Raw genomic sequence first — 10146 nt, 5'->3', positions numbered from 1 at the left:
ACAGGAAAAGGGTTTAGTGCTGACTGTGTCAGATTTCTACCTTGACTGAATGCAGTCTGAACTCAACATTAAAAGCAGAGAGCAGTTTGAACACAGACACCTGGAGGAGAGCTTGGCAAGAAAGTTTGGGTAGTAGAGAAGACTCCCATTCAGGCCAAGGGAAAGGGAATAGATCTTCTATAGAGAGAAGAAGAATCTCTACCCAGTCAAACATGGAGCGTTATCTCTGCAGAGTACAGAGATCCCTGGTCTGGTGTGATTAGAAACTGCCTGTAGAGACCTTAAAAATCAATCAAAAACTCAAGAGAGTACTGGTGCTACAAAGAGAGTGGGTTTGGGTACTGGGAAGAGGGTTCCAGACATCTGGGCACCAAAAGAATCAGTGATTATACAAATAAAGTGTATTAGAGTGTTTGGGAAAACACTGGAACAAAAGCCTCTCAATAGGATTTAAAGTAACTGTGAATAATTTAAGAACCTCTCATTAGCCTGATATATAAGAACAGGTCAGTGCTTGTACTATTTTTACTTCAGCAATTTCATAGAATCATAGAATCAGAGTTGGAAGGAACCTCCAGGGTCCAACCCCTGTACAATGCAGGAAATACACAAATACCTCCCCGCCACACCCCAGTGACCGCTGTTCCACACCCAATTTCAACCCAATTTCACCTGACCTTTCCCCTCAGTGTTAAATAAAGCCTTTTGTTATTTTTGAATTTCAAAGCATCTTAAGTGCCATTTTCAACAGTTTAAGTTAAAAGGCAAACCTATCCCTTCCCCTCAGGTTCCCGGGCTGAGCAAATAGCTAATATATATTACTGACATAGGTGGGACAGCCAAAGTTTCTTCAGGGGAGAAGAAAACATGTTACCAGGACTGCTCAGCCACTGAAGAGACAGAAAAACAGAGGGAAAATCTTGCCTCTGACAGAGGGAAGTGGACAGGAGCATCATACCAGGCTTCTTTGTGACTCAAAAGTAGCTTCTCTAAACACTGCAGCTGCCTTTGGCTACCTTTTTGGCTCCCTCTCCCTTCTAATATCTCTTCAGCCAGGGGAAGGAGGATGGATTGAGAGAGATGTATGCAGCCAGGGAGATCTGTGTCCTATAGATTAACTAGTATTTTCCACTGGCTATCTCTTGACACCTTCACTGTGCCCTTTTACTCCTCTGTAGCCAGGGAGATCTGTGTCCTTTAGATTAACTAGTATTTTCACACCTTCACTGTGCCCTTTTACTCCTCTACTCTGTCTGTGGGCACACGGTCTCTGTCCCTTGACTTCACTGGGCCAGGTTTGTGCTTCCTAAGAGTTGGCAACCCTTCCTGACTCTGAGGTAGTTTCAGGTGAGTAGCTGTGTTGGTCTGCAGTAAAAGAGCAAGACTGGAGTCCAGTAGCACCTTAAAGACCAACACAATTTCTACAGTGTAGGCTTTCAAGAATCAAAGCTCCCTTCTGGTGTCTGATAAAAGGAGCCTTGTCTCTTGAAAGCCTATATCCTGGAAATCTTGTTGTCTTTAAATGTCAATTGGACTCTAACCTTGCTCTTCCTCTGGTAGTTCATCAGGCTTCTGGTTTTACACTAGCTGGTGTAGTAATGACACTCCATTCTCCCACTTTACTACAGACAAGCTCATTATTCTCTGATGTACAAGAGTCAGGCTTCCAGACACTGCAAGCTCCTTGAAGATGAGTCCTAGTTCTGTTTGTTAGGGCTGTCCCAGTTAAAGATATCTCGGTCAATTAAACATGCATACTTCTGAATGCGGCTGAAGCACAATACCTTTGTTTTTAGATTATGTGTACCTACGTTGTCATCTTAGAAGATGCATTCTTTTATTAGTAGCTGAGAAAGGAGAAGGCCTCTTCTAAGACAGCACTAGCAATCTGCTGGAATACCTGAATTTTTTTTTTAAAGTAAAGCATTTTCAGGAGCACCTTTTCATCCAATGTTTTTTAATCAGATAAATGTTGCAGCCCTATTATTTATCCAAGATCAAGATACCCTTCTCCCAGCCTTTCCTCAGCAAACATTGGTTGAAGTTAACCTGACAAGAGAATATAGCTTTGAGCGTAGATTTATGAACACATACTTGCATACATGCATGTATGTATGTACTGGTGTCCAATACCAAAAGGTAAATGCAGGTGGACATGGCTGAAGCATCTTCCCCAACCTTTCACCTCATCAAAGACCATGGCTGCCCACACGTCCCTAACCCTGTACCATTGCTGTTACTTAAAAACGTATTTTTTAAAAAAATACTCAAGCACAGCAAAGACATCCCTTCCCTGCACAGAAAACACATACCATTTGCTGACACTTGTCTGCCGTTACAGAAGTTTAACCACTGAAGGCAAAGCTACCTCTGCAGCAATCATCCCTGAAAGTCCTACCTCTACTCCAGTCCTTGTGATTTAGGCCTCATGAAATCCAAGTGATGGTCAGCCAATGCAGAGTCCATGGAACTCCACTGGGTGAGAGGAGGTGAGTCAGCCACAGCTTAAGGGTGAAGAAACCTTTTTAAAAACTTTTGGATAGGGATGCCATGGCTCTGGAAAGGAGTGTCAGCTTAGCCAGGCCTTTATTTGGCTTTTTAGTTAGGGTTTGGGGGTTGGCTTAGGGAAGAGAGCTTATTTTAGAGCACAAATAAGCATCCTGTTAAGGGCCCGTTATTCCTACCTGGTATACGTCAGTTATGTGATAAGGTGATCTGTGTGAGAAAGGAGCAGCCTTGAACCCACTGAGGTAACCTGTCCAGAGAAAGAGGGGGAGGGGAATCAAATCTCCCCTCAGGGGTTATTTCTTTGAGAGCCAGCTTTGCTTTATATATTTAAGTTATCCACACATCATATTTACCTTATTAAGTACTTTATTTTCTGGTAAATAAACCTTTGTGGGGGTTTTCCTGTGTCTTGTCAAAAATCTAAGCAGCAGGGGCCTCTGTTTACCTCACAAATAAGTACAGCCGTAGTCCTGGCACATTTCCAAGTAAGAGACCTTCAAGAGAACATATAGCTTACATGCTACCAATCTTTATTTTAACGTTTGTGTCTCCTTTTATATGATTGTGGGCAGTTGGGGTATAAAGAATCTTTGGAAGAGGCTAGAGTGGGGGGGGGCTGGATATTCTTCAGTCCGGAAGGCAGGTGCCTCAGAGCCTTCTCCCCTCTCCCTCACCCCATAGCTGCCACAACCTCCCCTTTCCAATCCCAGACCATGTATCTAGCACATCGTGCCAAGGTATGTAGGTAGCCCTACTGAATGAGGACCTGTGGTCCCATCACATGATGACTCCAGTGCATCCAGGGCACATACCCTTTTTAAAAACATATTTTACGGGAGAGAAAAAAAATGTTGGAAGTGCAAGGGGCTCCTCTTTTGGGACTCACTGTGGTATAATCAATTGCCGAGCTTGAAAGACATTTGTGCGTATCATAGAATGTAGGACTTCTTATGTCTCCAGAGGGCATTTTGCCCTACATGTGCAGGTGACAATTAGGGTGCATTTACAAGTACAAAATTTCAGCCGTGAACATGCTGTACAGGGGCATGCAGCATATGTATGATACATACGGCTTTCTCCCCAAGGCTGGGCTCAGGGATAGCCTGTTTTGCTACTTTGAAAAGCATCATGCTGTCCAAAATAATCCCCCATCCCCTTTGCAGAACAGATTTAAAAATGTACCCAAAAGATGATTTAAAAAAAAAAAAAAAAGCACAGAAGAAATTTTAATTTGAATTACCGGGAAGTGGCTTGTTTTTAAGCTTGAAACAGGGTGTGCCTGGCACGATTCAAACCAAACAGATTTCCCACCTACTACCATAATACCTATGGTTCTTGAGACCCTCTGGCAAGTGTGCCAATTTAGGTTGGTAGTGTAAAAGTAAGGCAAACGGATTTTATTCACTTACCATGAAGCTTCCTTCTCAGTGGTCCTCCTCTCCACTTGCAGGGCCGGCAAACTTTGATCCTGGAGGGGAGGGGCTTGTCCTCTGGATCCCCAGTCGTTCACCAAGCCAACCTTCCCCCAATGTCTGTCCTGAACGGAAAAAAAACACCTGCCACCCAACCAGAAACAGGGTCAACCACCAGGCATTAAACAACAACAGTAAACTTTATTTGAACCACAAACCATGACATACAGACTTCCTGAACTGAACACCAATCAGGCAACCAGTCTTCCGCAGTATCAGAATCCACCCTCTTACATCAGGGCGGGTAGGAATGACCCACTCCGGGACCACTGAGAAGGAAGCTTCACGGTGAAAAAAATCTTCCGTTCTCCAGTGGCCCCAGTAGTGGGTCATTCCTTTGATCCATTACGCTTGGGACATAAGAAAGCAGTACAACCCAGGGTGGGCCCCAAAAACTACTGCACCTTATAAGGCATGCTGAAGCACCCTCCTCCCAAAGGCTGCCTCGGCTGAAGCCAGCTTATCAATGCGATAATGCTTCGTGAAAGAATGAATAGACCTCCAGGTTGCTGCCTTGCAAATAACCTCTAAGGACGAAAACACCCTGTAAGAAGCCGACGTGGCCGCCCCCCTCAGTGAATGAGCAGTAACCCCCTCTGGTGGCACTAGGCCCAAAGCCTTATAAGCCAGAATTATACAACCCTTAATCCATCTATTAATGGTGGAAGAGGAAATAGCCTCCCCCAGGGTCTTTTCCCGAAAGGAAACAAACAGGGAATCAGTTTTCCTCCATCCTTCTTGTTGTTGATCAGTCGCAGTCGAGTCCGACTCTTCGCGACCCCATGGACAAGATCTCGCCAGGCCCTCCTGTTTTCCGCCGTCCTCTGAAGTTTGCTCAATTTCATGTTCGTTGCATCTATGACACTGTCTAACCATCTCATCCTTTGCCGTCCCCGTCTTCTTTGACCTTCAATCTTTCCCAGCATCAGGGTCTTCTCCAGTGAGTGCTCCCTTCTCATTTGGTGGCCAAAGTATTTGAGCTTCAGTTTCATTATCTGGCCTTCCAGGGAACAGTCAGGGTTGATTTCTTTGAGGATTGACTGATTTGTTCTTCTTGCAGTCCAAGGGACTCTCAAGAGTCTCCTCCAGCACCATAGTTCAAAAGAATCTATTCTTCGGCGCTCGGCCTTCCTTATAGTCCAACTCTCACAGCCATACATGACTACTGGGAATACCATTGCTTTGACCATGCGGACTTTTGTTGGCAGGGTGATGTCTCTACTTTTTATCATGCTGTTTAGGTTCGCCATCACTTTCCTCCCAAGGAAATCTTTTAATTTCATGGCTGCTGTCACAGTCTGCGGTGATCTGGGATCCCAGGAACGTGAAGTCTGTCACTACTTCCACGACTTCCCCTTCTATTTGCCAAGGAGTGATGGGGCCGGATGCCATGATCTTAGTTTTTTTGATGTTGAGCTTCAAGCCCACTTTTGCGCTCTCCTCTTTTACCCTGAGCAAGAGGCTCTTGAGGTCCTCTTCACTTTCTGCCATCAGAGTCCAAAGAAAGGTGAATAGGAGATGCCAGCAGTGGGGAAGGCTGGGTGGGATTGTGGTACTGCACAGATGACCACTCGAAGATCATCAGTTACAGGTAAGCAGCCTGTTTATCTTTGTCGTGGTCTCTGTGCAGTCCCACACATGGGTGATTACAAGAGCTAAACCAGTTGGAGAAGGGAGCTGGCAGCTGCAAGAGATACAAAGAATACTGGTTAAGACACGGCATTATCAGTGAGAAGAAACACTCACGGGTCATACCTGGAGATGTGGCAGGGTCAAGCGAAGAGAGATCACAGTACCGACTGGCCGAATGCAGCATCCCGTCGACCTTGGATGTCAAGTGCATAGTGGGTCACGAAGGTAGATGCCGAGGACCACGTAGCAGCCGCACAGACATCCTCCAATGGGACACCAGCCAGGAAAGCGGTGGATGTCGATACCGCTCGTGTGGAACGGGCAGTGACATAGGTAGGAATGGGTTGATGTGCAAGCTCATAGCAAAGGGCTATGGTGGAAGTCACCCACTTAGACAAGCGTTGAGAGGAAATAAGCTCCCTGACATGAGGGGGTCCATAAGCAAGGAACAGCCGAGGAGCTTTACGTGTGTGATTTAAAGATTTAAATGTCCTCCCTTACCCCTTTGAATCATTGTTAGTTCCGTGTGTATTTGAGTAACTGTGTAAATCGCTCAGAGCAAGCAGCTCTGCAAGGATTGAGCGATTAATAAATTGAAAGATTATTATTATTATTGGCTGAGTCCTATGTAAATAAAAGGAGAGCGCTCTGCGCACATCGAGGCAGTGGAGGGCTCTTTGAGGTGCATCAGTCGGATTTGGAAATAATGAAGGTAAGACAGATGACTGGAACAGGTGAAAAGCAGAAACAACTTTAGGCAGGAAAGAAGGCTCTGGTCTAAGGACAACCTTCTCCTTATGGAAAATTGTATAGGGGGGATCAGCCGAAAGGCAGCTAGTTCCCCTACTTTTTGCACAGTAGTAATCGCTACAAGGAAGGCAGTTTTCCAGGAGAGCAACCTGAACTCGGCCGTGGACATGGGCTCGAAAGGCTTAGACATCAGTTGAGTGAGAACGAGAGAAAGACTCTACGAAGGCACCAAAGGCTTCCTAGGGGGACAGAGGTGGAGGAGACCTTTGAGGAATGAGTTTGTAAGATGGTGGGGAAAAAACGTGGATCCCTGTATCAAGGGATGGTAGGCTGAGATGGCCGCTAAATGAACCTTTAAAGACGAGTATGCCAGGCCAGTATTCTTTAACGAGACGAGATAGGAAAAAATCTCACGGAGAGATGACTGGAGAGGATCAAAGGACTGATGAGAGGCAGGCGACTGGAACCTCTTCCACTTCAGAGCATAAGTGGCACGGGTAGTGGCACGGGTTCCTGGCATTCAGAAGGACTTTGGACATTTCAGGCGGGAAGTCTAGTGCAGGAACTTCCAGGCCGTCAATCGGAAGAAACCGGGATCGGGGTGGAGGATCCTTCTTCGAGCCCGAGAGAGGAGATCTGGGACTACAGGGAAAGTCCGGAATGTCTGGTTGGAGAGCCGAAGGAGGTGAGGAAACCAGATTTGGCGCGGCCACCATGGGGTGACTAGGATGCAAGATGCGGCATCGGCCATAATCTTCTGAACGACCCGGGAGATCAAGGGGAACGGAGGGAAGAAGTAAAACAGGGTTTCCGTCCAGGTGTGGAGAAAGGCATCTCTCAGGGACCGAGCAGATGGTGGACCGCGGCTGAAAAAGAGGCAACACCGGGCATTGTCTGCGGTTGCAAAGCTGTCTACGACAAGGTGACCGAACTCAAGAAAGACAGGTTTCAGGTATCGGAGGTGGATGGACCATTCGTTGTCCGAAAACTGGGAGCGACTCAACCGATCGGCATCGATGTTTTGAGCGCCCGAAATGTGAATTGCGGAGAGCGTAATGGCATGGCGGATGCCCAACTGCCAGAGATCGATAGCTGCCTGGCAAAGACGAAGGGAGGCAGTCCTGCCCTGTTTGTTTATGTAGTAAACGGTGTTGTTGTTGTCAGAGGCAACCCGAACGACTTGGCCTCGAAGGACAGGGAGAAATGAGCAGAGAGCGAGATGAACGGCACACAGCTCCAGAATACTGATATGAAGGGTGGCTTCACGAGGAGACCAGGTCCCTTGCACCAAAAGGATTCCACACTGGGCTCCCCAGCCCGAGAGGGATGCGTCGGTGGAGATCAACATTTGTGGAAGAGGATGCCGAAAGGGCATGCCAGAGAGCAGGTGCTGAGGATGAGACCACCAGGCGAGAGAGTCAACAACAAGGGGTGGGATCGACAGGATTTTGTGTCACGGACTGCGGAGGGAGTTGAAGGTACGGAGAAGCCACAGTTGGAGGGGGCACATCCTCAACCTGGCATGACGGACCACAAAGACTGTAGACACAAAGTGGCCCAGGAGCCTCATGACGGACCGAGCGGACTGTCGGGGAGAGATCTGGAACTGGGAGACCAAGACAAGTATGTCGGAGGCCCTCGTGTTCTGGAGAAACGTGGTCTTGAGGTTGGTATCGAGACGGGCACCCCAAAATTGAAGGGCCTGGGCAGGTCAGAGAGATGACTTGGGTAGGTTGACAGAAAGCCCGAGGGCAAAAGGAGAGACAGAGTTGTTTGGACATCTTGGAGGAGCTGATCTTGAGTGGAGGCAACGAGAAGCCAGTCGTCGATACAGGGATACAGGGCAATCCCACGACGAAGGAGGTCTGCAGCCACCACAACCATCAGCTTGGTAAAAACCCTTGGGGCAGTGCAGAGTCCGAACAGAAGGATGCTGTGGACGGATAGTAACATGAAAATATGTGCCCAGGAGATCGACAGAGGTGAGCCATGCAGCCCGGGGAATCAGTGGAGGAATAGATTGTAGGGTGACCATTCGGAACTTGTGGCATCAAATGTATCGATTCAGATCCCAAAGATCCATAATGGCCCTGAAGCTGCCATCCCTCTTTGGTACGAGGAAATACTTGGGAGTAGAAGCCTAGGGTTCGTTGCACTTCTGGGACGACCTCGATGGTGCCTTTGGCTAGAAGTGCAGAAATTTCGGAATCGAGGAGAGGATCCAGGGGGGTGATGACATAATGAGGTAGGTCGGGAGGGGAAACGAACTCTATGGCGTACCTGACCTGTAAGATGGTAAGGACCCAGATATCGGTTGAAATTTCCTCCCACGTTAGTAGAAAAGGGAAGAGTCGGGTCCGGATGAGAGGGGTGTAAGATGGAGGAGATGGCAGGCGATCTAAGCGGTCAAACGGACTGCTTGGGGGGAGGCGCGCGGCAACGCCGTTGAGAATGGCCGCCTGAACCATCGCTCCGTATCCTCCCCGGTCTCCCCCCGATTTGATATAGTTACAAAGCTTACAGGGCGATCTTGAATAATGGGGAAGAACAGCGACCAAGCCCCAGGCTCACAAAAAACTGTCAAGCCGGTTCGTAATCCGACGGTATCCAGCGAAAAAAGGCAAGAACAGAGAGGGGCCGAAGCGGCAACGTCCTCGGCAGGGGGGCAACCGCTGAACCCGGCACACGCATCAGCGTTTAATGTAGAGGATCTACCAGCGTTATTGGAGAGAATGGAACTGAGGATATCCGAGAAAATAACTCTTTCTTCCCAACCTATTAAAGAACAGCTGAAGGAAATCCAGACCACGATGAAAATAACCGCTCAGACTGCAGAATCGGCTTTAAAAATCAGCACAGTGACCAGGTCCGAATTAAAAGACTTACGGAGGTCAGACTCGCAAATAAGGGATTGATTACTTATGGTTGAAGCCCAACTCAGGCACTTAAACCTTAAGGTTAGAGGGGTCCCGGAGGGGGAGGAAGCAAACTTGAGTGTGTGTGCGGTGATGGAAGCGTGGCTGACAGCTGTCTTAACTTCCCAATCAGGCGGGGCTCGGATGGTGTCTAAGGCTCACAGACTGGGCTCGGCAAATAACCCTCGCAAAAGGGTCCCCAGAGACATACTGATACAATTAGGGTCTGAGGAAATTCGATACGAGATACTAAAAGAGTCGAGAAACAGGGGCTTTTTGCCTTACAAAGACATCCGAGTCACAGTCTTCCCAGACGTTCCGTATGAAGCCCTGGCAATACGACACCAACTGAAAACAACGACCTCAAAGCTCCAGGCAAACAATGTGAGATACAAATGGTCTCCGACGGGGAAGCTACAAGTGATCTATCAAGGGAAATCGCTCCAGGCCTGGGATGAAGAGACTGGCAACAAGTTGTTACAGGCTTTAAAGATCTCCGATGAGGGAGTCGATCACCGGAGGTCCCAGAAAAGAGGGCTGCAGCAAAATGGCACACCGGAACGGTCCACCAAGATCCACATTCGCCTCCAGGGGCTGTCTGATCCGGAAGACATAGCGGTGGACCCTCCCGCTCTGGAGGACTTCCTGCCGGGTGGAGCTACGCTTCCTGTGATGAACACTGGAGCCTGATTTATAGCAACCCCGTTATGCATTTTTAAAAAAATATCTATAAAGTCCTGTTATTGTTTGAATCGTAACTAGGGGGGAGGGGGGGGGGAAGGGGTGACCGCCACCAGGGGTCTGTGGCGAAAGCAGGAGCTTGGTCCCCAAACACAAAGGGGACCTAGGATCCTAGTCCACCGGGAGTC

This window comes from Gekko japonicus, unplaced genomic scaffold, assembly GCF_001447785.1.
Source record: "Gekko japonicus isolate JY-2015 unplaced genomic scaffold, Gekko_japonicus_V1.1 scaffold898, whole genome shotgun sequence".
Taxonomy (NCBI): Eukaryota; Metazoa; Chordata; class Lepidosauria; order Squamata; family Gekkonidae; genus Gekko; species Gekko japonicus.
This window is presented reverse-complemented; position numbering follows the sequence as displayed.